General features: G+C 40.8%; 1 protein-coding gene across 1 annotated transcript in view; it reads right to left on the bottom strand.

Annotated features, from left to right (window-relative positions):
- Window positions 1–15357, bottom strand: part of LOC132479835 (zinc finger protein 814-like) — a 78028-nt gene that overhangs the window by 13268 nt on the left and 49403 nt on the right. Inside the window, exon 4 of the transcript XR_009530580.1 lies at window positions 6051–6932. The gene's annotated coding sequence lies outside the window, so the exon portion shown is untranslated. The remainder of the gene's footprint in view (window positions 1–6050; window positions 6933–15357) is intronic.

Genomic DNA, 15357 nt, shown 5'->3' with positions numbered 1-15357 from the left:
GGCCACACATGTCTCCATACTATCATGGGTGAAATCTTGTTCCAAATGAGATTAAACACAATATTACCAACCAATGCCATCGAACAAGTAAAGATTCAGTACCTATGGAATCTCATTTAAAGACAGCCCATGCAGGGACTTCCCTGGCAGTCTGGTGGTTGGGACTCCACGCTTTCACTGCCATGGCCTGGGTTTGATCCCTGGTCAGGGAACTAGGATCCGCAAGCTCCATAGTGCAACCAAAAAAAAAAAAAAAAAAGTCCATACAGCAACATGGATGGACCTAGAGATTATCATATATATATATATTTTTAATGTGGACCATTTTTAAAGTCTTTATTAACTTTCTTACAATATTCCTTCTGTTTTATGTTTTGGTTTTTTGGCCGTGAGGCATGTGGATCTTAGGTCCCCGACCAGGGATCAATCCCGCACCCTCTGCATTGGAAGGTGAAGTCTTAACCACCAGGAAAACAATGATCATATCATATCACTTATATGTGGAATCTAAAAAAAAAAAAAACTAACTGTACAGTATAGGAACTATATTCAATACCTTGTAAAAGCCTATAATGTAAAAGAATCTGAAAAAGAATACACACAACACACACATACACATATATAACTGAATCGCTTTGCTGTATACCAGAACCTAACACAACATTGTAAATTAACTACACTTCAATTTTTTTAATAGTTAAAAAAATATTTTTAAATAAAGAATGCCCAGACATAATGTGCATCCAATATCATAATCAAGATGCCCACGTCTGTGCAAGCAAATCAAGACTAAATTCACACAGAACCAGTACCAGAAAACACTTTGGGATTATGACATAAAATAACAACTCTTGCTTATCAATGAAATGATAATAAATGTCAAATACTGAGAAGAATGTACACCTTTACAAATATTGGCATCCTTCCCTATCAATTATAACAATCTACTATCACTTCTGCTAAACCTCAATGAAGGCAAAAACCCGATCAAATGGTCAGTGAATATTGCTAGAGCTTTCATCTTTAACCACTAAACAAAATTTACAGGGAATAGGATATATGCAACATATCACCTGGGGGATTGTATTTGAAAATATTTTTAATTTTCTGTGGATGTTATTGAAGTTATGAAGGATGCCTTATATTTTAGAAATGCACTATGAAGAGGTAATCACATGATGTCTAGGATTAAAAATAAGGGACTTCCCTGGTAGTCCAGTGATTAAGACTCTGTGCTTCCGCTGCAGGGGGCATGGGTTCAATCCCTGGGCAGGGAACTAAGAGCCCAAATGCCCCTTGGTGTGGCCAAAACAAAAACAAAAAACAAAAAACAAAAAACCAACAACAAAAAATAAAATAATCACTCTGCATGGTGACAGATAAAAAATGAACTAATGAACTAATGAAATAATCATTAGTAAAAAATAAAGGTGCTTCCCTGGTGGCGCAGTGGTTAAGAATCCGCCTGCCAATGCAGGGAACACGGGTTCAAGCCCTGGTCTGAGAAGATCCCACACGCTGCAGAGCAACTAAGCCTGTGCGCCACAACTACTGAGCCTGAGCTCTAGAGCCTGAGAGCCAAAACTACTGAGCCCACACACCACAACTACTGAAGCCCGTGCACCTAGAGCCCATGCTCCACAACAAGAGAAGCCAACGCAATGAGAAGCCCACGCACCACAATGAAGAGTAGCCCCTGCTCACTGCAACTAGAGAAAGCCCGTGGGCAGCAATGAAGATCCAACGCAGCCAAAAATAAAATAAATAAATAAAGTTTAAAAAACAGAGATAAAGATGTAATAAATAAAGATGGAGTATTGGGGGAAGGATTAACCAGGCTTCATAATTTTTTTCCATTTTTTGTATTTATTTGAAAATACTCATTAAAAATGGTAGAATGTCCTTTTATCATCATTTTGTTAATAAAGATGAATTTTTAAAGGCAGGAGGAAATTTTTGGTTTCAGAGTGTTAAGTATGTATCAAATATCAAATGTACACCTTAAATATGTGCAGTTTATATGTTAAGTTAATTACATTTCCAATAAATTGTTTTAAAAACAAATATTCAAGGGACTTCCCTGGTGAAGCAGTGGTTAAGAATCCACCTGCCAATGCATGGGACACAGGTTCGAGCCATGGTCCAGGAAGATCCCACATACCACGGAGCAACTAAGCCTGTGGGCCACAACTACTGAGCCTGCGCTCTAGAGCCCATGAGCCACAACTACTGAAGCCCGTGCGCCTAGAGCCCATGCTCTGCAACAAGAGAAGCCACCACAATGAGAAGCCTGCGCACGGCAACAAAGAGTAGCCCCCGCTCTCCGCAACTACAGAAAACCCATGCGCAGCAACGAAGACGCAACACAGTGAAAAATAAAATAAATAAATAAATAAAGTTTAACAAAAGTATAATGGTGGGCTACTGGAAACTTTATCCAACTCCATGTTCAGTGATGCCACACTGACAGTTTGAAATTGGGTCATGGTGGGAGTATTTACACCAGGGAAATTGGCAAACACTACAAACCAGGATTTAATGTACTGTATTATTGAATGTCTGAAGTCAGGAACATGATGGAGAATATGTGCATCATACAGATTTAACTTAAAAGTGGGACTTCCCTGGTGGTCCAGTGGCTAAGACTTCATACTCCCAATGCAGGGAGCCCAGGTTCGATCCCTGGTTAGGGAACTAGATCCCGCATGCCAGAACTAAGAGTTCGCATGCTGCAACAAAGATCCTGCACGGAGCAATGAACATCCCACATGCCACAACTAAAACCCAGCACAGCCAAGTAAATAATTTTTAAAAAATAAATAAAAGTGTACAGTGCATGTGAGCATTACACTGTGCATAGCATGAGGAAAATATGACCTGTTTCTTTGCTAATGAAGAGAGAAATAGCCACAATCCATAAAAAAGTAAACAGAGAAAAAACATAAACAGACATTTTTAAAAAGACATACAGGTGGCAAATAAACACATGAAAAAATGCTCAACATCATGAATCCTTAAGGAAATGAAATTAAAACTATTGCACACTTATTAAAAGGGTGATTTCAAAAGACTGACCGTAATAAGTATTGGTAACAATAGGGAAGAACTGAAACTTTCATACATTCCTAATAGGTATGCAAAATCGAACAACCATTTTAGACCACTGTCTAGCAGTCACAAGTAAGCCTTCATCTATCCTGTGACTCTGGATACTTTGAGTTATTGGCTCAAAAGAAGTCAAACATATATACATATAAAGAATTAAACACAGGGGCTTCCCTGGTGGCGCAGTGGTTAAGAATCCGCCTGCCAATGCAGGGGACACGGGTTCGAGCCCTGGTCCAGGAAGATCCCACATGACGCGGAGCAACTAAGCCCGTGCACCACACTACTGAGCCTATGCTCTAGAGCCCATGAGCCACAACTACTGAACCTGCGTGCCACAACTACTGAAGCCTGCGTGCCTAGAGCCCATGCTCCGCAACAAGAGAAGCCACCACAATGAGAAGCCCACTCACTGCAACGAAGAGTAGCCCCCACTCACCAAAACTAGAGAAAGCCTGCACACAGCAACGAAGACCCAATGCAGCCAAAAATAAATAAAATAAATAAATTAATTTTAAAAAAAAGAATTAAACACAAATGTCCATAGCAGCATCATTTGCAATAGCCAAAAAGCTGGAAATAACCCAAATGCCCATAAATTGGTGAATGGATAAACAAATGGTCATCCATAGAAAAGGTACTACTCGGGAAAAAAAAGAAAGAACTGCTCATAAGCATCACTGAAGAAATCTCAAAATAATTATATACAATGAACGAACTCAGAAAATAAGAAAATATTTTATTAATTAATTCAAATAAAATTCTAGAAATACAGATTAGTCTATTATAAATAAAGGCAAACTAATAGTTGCCTAGAGAGCTGAGGAGGGGAAGGAGAGGTTTCCAAAGGACATGAGGTAAATTAGGGGTGACAGATATATTCATTACCATGGTGATGATTTCATGGGTTCATATGTATGTCCAAAAAAATTTTACACTTTAAACAACTGCAGTTCATTACACATCACCTGTATTGACAAAAGCTTTACAGGGTTCAAAATAACATTGAGACCTCCACCGTCTTCATAAAATCAGGTTGGGCAACCCTGTATTGACTCTCGTTCCTGATGGTGAGCAATGAAGTTCTTTTCCATCCCAGTCACCAGGAGTGATGGCTGCATCCCAAACCCACGTGGCTGGGTTAAGGGAGCCCCCTTTCACCTAAGCCTGTTTTCTTCCTCGTGCATCAATGGCCTTGAGGGGAACATCCCACAGAAGCTACAGGAATCCACAAAAACTTCTCTGACAATAAATTAGAAAGGTGAACATGCCTAGGGATCCTAATAGCTTCTGTGCACATTGATCCTACAGTCACAATCACTGGAACATTTGTGGACACACTTTTATAAGCGACACATACCATCTACGTGGCTGCAGTCTCCTCCTCTCTCTATTAATCAAGTGTTTCTGTACCAATGACTGCGCCCCCTTACCTCTGTACTTTTACAGTGACACTAGCCTACTGAATTCTGGGTACCAGGATACATGCCTCCTTTGCAGTATTTGGGGTAGGGATTCCCAGCAGCAGTAATGGGCATTCTGTGAACAAGAAAAACGATTCATGTTGCTCCCAGAAGCACTGATTGTCACAACATCTTCCCACCTCCTCAAAATGTTTTCTGAGCCCACAAAATAATCCTGGCATCCAGCCCAGAAGTAGAAACACAAAATCCTACAGTCCTTCCTAGAAAGCCTTGGGCAACAATGTGGCCCAAGGCAGCAGCTTTTGGATCTACGCCAAAACTGGAAAGACAGCTATGTTCTTCCATCATTATCTCACCTCTGAGTAAAAGTATGGAATTCCCCTAAAAGCTATTCATCCCTTAACACTGGCAGAGCCAAATTCTATTTTGAAACCACCTCACACAGTGAATAGAACACCAAGATCAAAGGCAGCTTGAACAGTATCTAGTTTATTGCAAACCCCAAGGCACTGTGAGACAGAAAATTCTCAGGTTGGTGACCTGGAAGCTGCAAGTATCACATGAAACATTTCCCTGAAAAGGCAGTCTTTCTCAGCAAGCCACGAACAGAACTGAAATTGCGGTATCTCGGCCGAATCTGGGTCAGGTCCCGCCCAATATCATCAGAGAGAAGGGAATAAGGATCCCAGAACAGCTAAGACTACTGACGCTTTCCTCCAACAAATGGGGAGGGGGCAGAGATTGGCTTCCCTAAACATGGTGGGGTGATGACGAACACACACTGTTTAGACACGCCAGGTGGCAGAGGTGAAATCGCTGTAGCCACAAAAACTGGCACCAATATAAATCTTCTAAGACACCTGGGCACGTGAGAAAGTGCAACTCAGATCCTTACAGCTCCCCATATACCTGGGATGTATGAGCAATCTCCCCACCATAGACACACCTCCAGGTATATGAGAGGCAATTCAAGAAGACATCCCCATCACAGGGATTCTCTTCCAGTGTAATTCTATTAAAGAAATTGTGCATTCCTGTACATCTCAGTCCTTTCCCTAGTGTGAACACTTTGGTGTTGGTTGAAGCTGAAGCTTCAAATAAAAGATTTCCCACATACTCATAAGGTCTTTCTCCACTGTGAACTCTTCAGTCCTGAATGAGGGTGAACCTCCAGCTAAAAGATTTTCACATTCTTTGCACTTAAAAGGCTTATCTCCAGTATGAACTTCCTAGTGTTGAATGAGGCTGGATTTCCCAAACTCAGCACACTCATAGGCCTTTACCAAGTGTGGACTTTCTGATGAGCTAGGCACCTCGAGTTATGCTTGAAGGATTTCCCATACTCACGACATTTCTATGGTCTCTCATTACTGTAAACTCTCTGGCATTGCATGAAGCTGAAGTTTCAGCTAAACAATTTCCCTTATTTGCTGCATTTATAAGGCCTTTCTTCAGTGAGAACGCTGATGATAAATGAGGTTGAACTTTGGCTAAAAGATTCTCCACGTTCTTTGGACTTACCAGGCATTTCTCCAGTGTAGATTTTCCTATGGTTACTGAGGTCACAGCTTCAACTAAAGGAATTTCCCACATTCACTGCACTCATAAGGCCTTTCTCCAGTGTGAACTCTCTGATGTGTAAGGAAACCGTACTGGCAGACAAAAGATTTTCCTGAATCATTGCATTCATACGGCCCTTTTAGCCAATGTAAACTCTCTGATGTAGAATGAGAGGCACCTTTAGATAAAAGATTTCCCACATTCACTGCACACATAAGGCTTTTCTCCAGTGTGAACTTTCTGATGTTGAATAAGGTTAGTTCTTTGGGTGCAGGCTGTCCCACATTTGCCGAACTCACAAAACCCTTCACTAGTGAGGACTCTCTCATCCTCAACAAGTATTTCTGTCTGGCTGGAGGCTTTCTTGCCTTTTCCCCAGCTGTGATGACCTTTTCCACTGTCAAAAACAGCTTCACACTCCTTAGTGTTGTTTTGTTGCTTACTGGTATTAGTGGCCTCTTGCTGAAATCCCATGTTGGCCATGAAGTCCTTCCTAATCTCCATGTAGGTAGAGAGATTCCCTGATGCATAGACTGCGCAGCCCTTCAAAAACGAAGGTCTCCCCACATCACATCAGAAGGGTTTCTCTCTAATGTGCTGCCTCTGGTGCTGTTGAAGGTTTGTAATGAAATAGAATTATTTCCCACATGCCCCACATGTGTATGCTTTCTGGCCCCTATTTATTACTTGCTCTTCAGCAAAGTGCAAAATGTCTCTCAAGACTGGGACACACATCTTACAGGACTGGGCCTTCTCAGGAGATGAATCTGCCCTGGGAGTCCTCATCTGTTGACACTCCATCCTCAGATATGTTCTATTCACGCTTGACTCCACACCAAGAACCTGAAAACAAAGAAGTGATGGTGAAGTTCTTGTTGACTCCACTGGGGGTGGTGACACCGTCACAACTGTATGTCTGACACGTGAAGGAAACAGTCCAAGGGATCGTGTTCAGGAAATGAAGTTGGGGTCACACTGAGGAAGCAGCTGCTCTCACCAAGTACAGGGCACAAGGACTGGCTGAGGCCTAAGGCAAAAAGCGAGTTCTGGGCTCCCCTGGTGGCGCAGTGGTTGAGAGTCCACCGCCGATGCAGGGGACACGGGTTCGTGCCCCGGTCCGGGAAGATCCCACATGCCGCAGAGCAGCTGGGCCCGTGAGCCATGGCCGCTGAGCCTGCGCATCTGGAGCCTGTGGTCCGCAACGGGAGAGGCCACAGCAGTGAGAGGCCCGCGTATAGCAAAAAAAAAAAAACAAAAAGCGAGTTCTACAATTCACTCCTCTGTCAGTTGCTTTTACCAGGACCACATCTCCTGGTGACCTGCAATACTGTGCAGAAGTGTATGTCCAGCCCCCAGAAAATCTGACTGGAACAGATAGCTGGTGTCCAAGAAATATTAAAGGATACCTGCGTATTTGAGAACATAACAATGCCTTGAGTACTACAGGGAAAACAGTGTGAAGACCACACAAGGTAAGTGGTTTAGAGAGGTGTCAGGGAATAGATTCTAGCTTAGCATCAGACTGAAAATGGGAGTAATATAAATAACAAATTGGCAAAGTGTCAAGAAAGGAGAAAGTAGTAGAGAAGTGATTTGGGGCCACTGGCAACGGCACTAAAACACTAGTCACACAAGGTAACGTTCCTGAAACGACTTGAACAGAGACTTGATGTCAAGCCGTCTTCTAGCTGCCATTCATCTTATCCAGGCTACCTCTGAACTCTTTAAGCTGAGACCAGAGTCATGTCCATCCCATGAAGGATCAAGCACTCTTCACCCGCAGCTAAAAAACTACATGGGATGCAAATGATGCAAGTCCTAATGGAAAGTAAGGACAGGTGAGTGGCCAACACTGGCCCAGAGGAATCCATCACACAGCAGACAAACAAATGATATTTAAGTGTTCCAAAAAGAACCTCCAGCACAGCCAGAGAGAAGGAAGTACAGCAGATGGAGAACCAAGTGTAGGAATCCATCTCCTCACCTGAACAACAATTGTACGGGCAGAATATAACTGAGGTAACTAGTTTGCAACCCTGGATTCTACTGAACATTTGCAGTGCCCCAAAAAACAAAGTTTGAAGAGACAAAGGAAGCTTCAGAACCAGAATTAGATAACACAGGGATGTCGGAATGATCATATTGGGAATATAAAAGAATCACAATTAACGTCCTAATTAGTACCTGCTAGTGGATAAAGCAGACAGCATACAAGACCAGAAGGGCAATGTAAGCAGAGAGATGGAAATATTAAGAAAGAACCAAAAAGAAATGCCAGAGATCAAAAACACCAGAACAGAAATGAAGAATGACTGTGATGGGCTTATTCATAGACTGGACACAGCTGAGGAAAGATCTCTGAGCTTGATGTTTTTGTAGTAGAAACTTTCAAAACTGTAAAACAAAGGGAAAAAGGACTAAAAGAAGGAAGGAAGGAAGGAAGGGAGGGAGGGGAGGAAGGAAGGAAGGAAAGAAAAAGAAATGCAAATCAAAACTACGATGAGGTACCACCTCACACAGGGCAGAATGGCCATCATTAAAAAGTCTACGGGGGCGCAGTGGTTGAGAGTCCGCCTGCTGATGCAGGGGACGCAGGTTTGTGCCCCGGTCTGGGAAGATCCCACATGCCGCAGAGCGGCTGGGCCCGTGAGCCATGGCGGCTGAGCCTGCGTGTCCGGAGCCTGTGCTCCGCAACGGGAGAGGCCACAACAGTGAGAGAGGCCCGCGTATCGCAAAAAAAAAAAAAAAAAAGAAGTCTACAAATAACATGCTGGAGAGGATGTGTAGAAAAGGGAACCCTCCTGCACTGTTGGTGGGAATGTGAGCTGATGCAGCCTCTATGGAAAACAGTATGGATGTTCCTCAAAAAGCTAAAGATAGTGTTGCCATATGATCCAGCAATCCCACTCTGGGGCATACATCCAGAAAAAGCTATAATTCAAAAAGATACATGCAGGTTCTTATTAGTTATCCATTTTATACATATTAGTGTATATATGTATAAAAAATAAATAAAATTCAAAAAAAAAGAATTGACTAAATTAGTCACCTGATATCGGAATTAAACATCAACCAATAAAAATTTTAAAGATTAAAAAAAAAAAAGATACATGCACCCCTATGTTCATAGCAGCACTATTCACAATATCCAAGACATAGAAACAGCCTAAATGTCCACCAACAGATGAATGGATAAAGACGACCTGGTACATGTATACAATGGAATACTACTCAGCCATTAAAAAAAATAATAATCCCATTTGCAGCCACATAGGTGAAACTAGAGATTATCGTACTCTAGTTGAAGTCAAAAAGAGAAAGACGAATACCATTTGATATCACCTATATGTGGAATCTAAAATATGACACAAATGAACTTATCTACAAAACAGAAACAGACTCACAGACACAGAGAACAGACATGTGGTTGCCAGTGGGGAGGGGGAGGGTTGTGGGGGAGTAGGAGTGGGAGTTTGGGATTAGCAGATGCAAAAAATTATATATAGAATGGATAGACAACAAGGTCAACTGTATAAGCACAGGGAACTATAATTAATATCCTGTAATAAACCATGGTGGAAATAATACATAAATAATAATGTATATATGTGAATCACTTTGATGTACAGCAGAAATTAACACAACACTGTAAATCAAGTATACTTCCATTAAACAGAAACAAAAACAAAAAAACAGAATACCCAAAAACTCTGGAACAACTATAAAAGGTTTATTCATACTATAACTTATCCATATATAAACTTATAACCTTATAACTTATTCATCTTATAACTAAAACTCTGTAGCTTCTGGCACCCTTCACCTAGTTCATCCAAGGCACCCTTCACCTAGTTCATCCAATCCACTTCCTCGGCTCTGGCAACAACTAATCTGTTATTTGTATCTGAGTTTGGTGGGGTTTTTTGTTTTGTTTTGTTTGCTTTTAAAGATTCCGCATGTAAGTGTAATCAGGTAGTATAGCTGACCCTTGAACAACATGGGTTAGAACTGCATGGGTCCACTCACATATGGGTACTTTTCAATAAATACACACAGCATTACATGATCTGTGGTTGGATGAATTAACAAATGTGAAACTGAGGGATGACTATGGGACTTCAGCATCCTCAAATCAGAGGGATGACTATGGGACTTCAGCATCCTCAAATTTCAGGATGTGCAGAGACTCCTGGAATCAATACTCTGCATAAATGGAGGGACAACTTTGTCTTCCCCTGTCTGACTTATTTCACTTAGCAGAATGCCCTCAAAGTCCAACCATGTTGTTGCAAATGATAAGATTTCCTTATTTTATGGTTGAATAATATTGAATTGTATTCCATATATACGTGTTTGTTATCCATTAATCCATCAATGGACACTTAGGTTGTTTCCACCTCTTGGATATTGTAAATAATGCAGCAATAAACATGGGTACAAATATCTTTTTGAGATGATGACTTCAGCCCCCTTGGATAAACACACACCGGTGGAACTGCAAGACCATATTGTAGTTCCTTATTTAATTTTGTAAGGATTCTCCATGCTCTTTTCCATAGTGGCTGCAACAATGTACATTCCCACCAACAGTGTACAAGGGGTCCCTTTTTCCCACATCTTCACCAACACTTATTTCGTCTTTTTCATAACAGACATGATAACAGGTGTGAGGTGGTATCTCATTGTGGTTCTAATTTGCATTTCCCCAACCATTAGTTATATTGAGCATCTTTTCATGTATCTGTTTGCCTTTTGCATGTCTTCTATGGAAAAAGCCTATTCAAATCTAACAGATAACACTGTTCAAAATAACACTAGCAACAGTGTACTCCATTATGCGTTTTTATACACACACACAGTATGTATTCTTCTGTAAAAGTGAAATGAATGACAACAATGATACAATGGAGGAAAGTAATAAGCATTTTTTAAAATTAGAAGGTACTCAAATTACCTGTCAAGCCATACAGCGTTATTCGAAAGTGGACTTAGATTAGCTGTAAAAACATATTGTAAATGCCAGGGCAACTACATAAAAAAAAATAAGAAGTACAACTGATATGCTAACAAAGCAGAGAGAATGAAATCATACAAAATACTCGATTAGAATCATAAAAAGAAGAGTGGAAGATTAAAACAGGAACAATGGCAATGAATAGGAAATGGTAACAAATACATTAGATACTTATTCCACTATATCAATAAATTAATAGTCTCAGTGCACCAATTCAAAGAAAGATTACCAGAGTAGATCTAAAAACATGACTCAATTATATGTTGTCTCCAAGAAACCCACTTTAAACCCATAGATGCTTACAGATTATATGTGAATGGATAAAGAAAGATAAGACACAGCTGAGGAAAGAATCTCTGACCTTGATGTTCTCTTAGGAGGAACTTCCAAAATTAGGAAAAAATTAAAAAGAGAAAGGACTAAAAAAATAAATAAATAAGGGCTTCCCTGGTGGCGCAGTGGTTGAGAGTCCACCTGCCTATGCAGAGGATGCGGGTTCGTGCCCTGGTCCAGGAGGATCCCACGTGCCGCAAAGCGGCTGGGCCCGTGAGCCATGGCCGCTGAGCCTGCGCGTCCGGAGCCTGTGCTCCACAACGGGAGAGGCCACAACAGTGAGAGGCCCACGTACGGCATAAATAGATAAATACATACATACATACATACATACATAAATAAATAAATAAAATTAAACACAAAATCCAAGAACTGTGGGACAACTACAAAAGGTTTAACATATACATATAGAGAGACCTCCCTTGTGGTTCAGTGGATAAGACTCTGTGCTCTCAAAACAGGGGCCTCGGTTAGAGCCATGGTCAGGGAACTAGATCCCACATGCCGCAACTAAAGATCCCACATCTAGCAACTAAGACCCAGCACAGCCACATAAATAAATATATAAATATTTTTAAAGATACACACACACACACACACACACACACACACAGAAACATCACAATGAGAAAGAGACAAAGGAACAGAAGAAATATTTGAAGAAATAATGGTACAGAATTTGCACCAAATTAATGTCAGGCACTAACCCACAGATCCAGGAAGCTCAGAAAACAACAAGCAGGTTTAATGCAAAAAACCAAAAAAAGCAAAAACCAATAAACAAAACAAAAAACCCCCTACACCTTGGCATATCACATTCAAATGCAGAAAAAAATCCTGAAAGAGCCAGAGGAATAAACCCCTTAACCACAGAAGAGCAGCAAAAAGAATTACATTTGAATTCTCCTCAGAACTTACCCAGACAATAAGGGAATTGAGTGAAACACTTGAAATACGGGGGTGGAGTGAAGATGACACACACACATTACCAACCTAGAATTCAGTATCCAGCAAAATTACCCTTCAAAACTTATGTTCAAATAAAGACTTCCTGTGACACAAAAAATTGCGGAAATTTATAAAAAGAAGTTTTACAGAGAGATGAAAAAAGATATAGATCTGAAATTTGGGTTTCATAGAGAAGGGGAGAACATTAGAGAATTTAAAGAATTTCATTTTCATACAATTGACATGGAACACTGTATTTGTTTAAGCTGTATAAGGAGATTTGACACGTGTATACACTGTGCAATGATTACTACAATTAGTGAACATAGTTAATTTTTTTTCTGATGAGAATTTTTAAGATCTACTCTCTTATCAAACTTCAAATACACAACACAGTATTGCTAACTAGAGTCACTATGCTGTGCTTAAATCACCAGGACTTATTCATCTTATAACTAGAAGTCTCTCACTTCTGACACACTACACCCATTTTATCCACCCCCTCCTCTTCCCCCACTGTGGCAACCACTAATCTGTTGTCTGTATCCAAGTTTGGATTTTGTTTGTTTGTTTTAAAGATTCCACATTTAAGTGTAATCATATAGAACCTTGAACAAAATGGGTTAGAACTGCGAGGGTCCACTCATATTTTTCAATAAATACACACAGCAGTAAATGACCTGTAGCTGGATGAATCTGAAAACGCAAAACTTCAGAATCAGAGGGCTGACTATGGGACTTTAGAATCCGCAGATTTCAGTATATTCAGTGCCTCCTGGAACAAACCCTCAGCAGAAACGGAGGGACAACAGTATTTGTCTTTCCCTGTCTGACTTATTTCACTTAGCATAATTTGCTGAAGCTCCATCCATGCTGTTGCAAACGGCAGGATTTCCTTCTTTTTTTATGGTTGAAAATATTGAATAATATTCCATACAAACCACATTTTGGGTAGCCATTCATCCACCAATGGACACTTAGCTTGTTTCCATGTCCTGGATATTGTAAATAATGTTGCAATAAACACAGGGTCCAGATATCTTTCTGACATAATGATTTTACTCCCTTTGAAGAAGTACACAGAGGTGGAATTGCTAGATCATAATGTAGTTCCTTCTTTAATTTTTTAAGGCTTCTCCATACTCTTTTCCACAGTGGTTGCAACAATGTACATTCCCACCAACAGTGCACAAGGGGTCACTATTCTTCACATCTTCACCAACACTTATTTCTTCTCTTTCTGATAACAGACACTAAAACAGGTGTGAGGTGGTATCTTACTGTGGTTTTGATGTGCATTTCCCTGAAAATTAGTGATAGTCACCATCTTTTCAAGTATCTTCACAATTTGCATGTCTTCTTTACAAAAATGTCTACTCAGATCTAACAGATACCAGTTTGTTCAAAACAACAATAGCAACAGTGCACTCCATTATACATTTTTATACAACACACTTAGGAAGGTTTATGTAATATCAACACAAATAACAGTAATCATACAATGGAGGAGTGAAAGCAATTAGGATTTTTTTTATTATGAGGTATTCAAACTACCAATGAAGCCATATACTGTTATTTGAAAGTGGACTTCAGTTTGTTGTAAATACATACCACAAACTCTAGGACAACTACATAAAAAAAAAATGGAAAGAAACAAGTATGTCTGATATGCTAACAAAGGAGAGAAAATGAAATCACACAAAATATGCGATAAAAAACACAAAAAGAAGAGTGGAATATTAAAACAGGAACAAAGAAGGAGGAGGATGAATCATACATGTTAACAAATATGTTAAACATTTATCCAACTATATCAATGTATGAAACCGCAGTAGTCACAATGCACCAATTAAAAGAGAGATTACCAGGGTGAATCAAAAAACAGGTAACATATGTTGCATCCAAGAAACCCACTTTCAACATAAAGATGCATGTAGATTAAAAGTAAATGGATAGGGCTTCCCTGTTGGCTCAGTGTTTGAGAGTCCGCCTGCCAATGCAGGGGACAAGAGTTTGGGCCCTGGTCCGGGAAGATCCCACATGCCATAGAGCAGCTAAGCCTGTGTGCCATAACTACTGAGCCTGCTCTCTAGAGCCTGTGAGCCACAACTACTGAGCCCGTGTGCCAGAACTCCTGAAGCCTGCGCACCTAGAGCCCATGCTCCGCAGCAAGAGAAGCCACCACGGTGAGAAGCCTGCGCACTGCAACTAAGAATAACCCCCGCTTGCCAAAACTAGAGAAAGCCCGCCCACAGCAACTAAGTCCCAATGCAGCCAATAAATAAATAATAATGATAATAAAAAGTAGTAAATGGATAGAGAAAGACAGGTCAACACTAATTTTTTAAAAAGTGGTAGTGGGGCTCCCCTGGTGGCGCAGTGGTTGAGAGTCCGCCTGCCGATGCAGGGGACGCGGGTTCATGCCCCGGTCTGGGAAGATCCCACATGCCGCGGAGCGGCTGGGCCTGTGAGCCATGGCCACTGAGCCTGCGTGTCCGGAGCCTGTGCTCCGCAACGGGAGAGGCCACAACAGTGAGAGGCCCGCGTACCGCAAAAAAAAAAAAAGAAAAAAAGAAAGAAAAAGTGGTAGTAACTGTATTAATCTCAGAGCAGATTTAAAGGAAGCAAAGTTATCAGGGATAAAGACGTCAATTCACCAGAATCCACAACAATCCTTAACATATCTGCACCTAAAACCAGAATGTCAAAATATGAGGCAAAGCAGAACTACAAGTAGAAAGAGGCATCTGTTATAATAGCTGGAGACTTCATTTATCATCCCTCCCTCTACCAGAAATGAACAGATCCAGCAAACTGAAAATTCGTAAGGATTTGTTGAACTCAGGAGCACCATCATCAATGCACTGGATAAAACGACACCTACAGACTACTAGGCTACTCCATCCAACAACAGCAGAAGAGACAGTCTTCTCAAGCTGACATAGAACATTCACCAGATAGACCACATCTGGG

This window comes from Mesoplodon densirostris, chromosome 19 (assembly GCF_025265405.1).
Source record: "Mesoplodon densirostris isolate mMesDen1 chromosome 19, mMesDen1 primary haplotype, whole genome shotgun sequence".
NCBI classification, from domain to species: domain Eukaryota; kingdom Metazoa; phylum Chordata; class Mammalia; order Artiodactyla; family Ziphiidae; genus Mesoplodon; species Mesoplodon densirostris.
The sequence above is the reverse complement of the archived record's forward strand: the minus strand, read 5'-3'. Positions and strand labels throughout refer to the sequence as shown.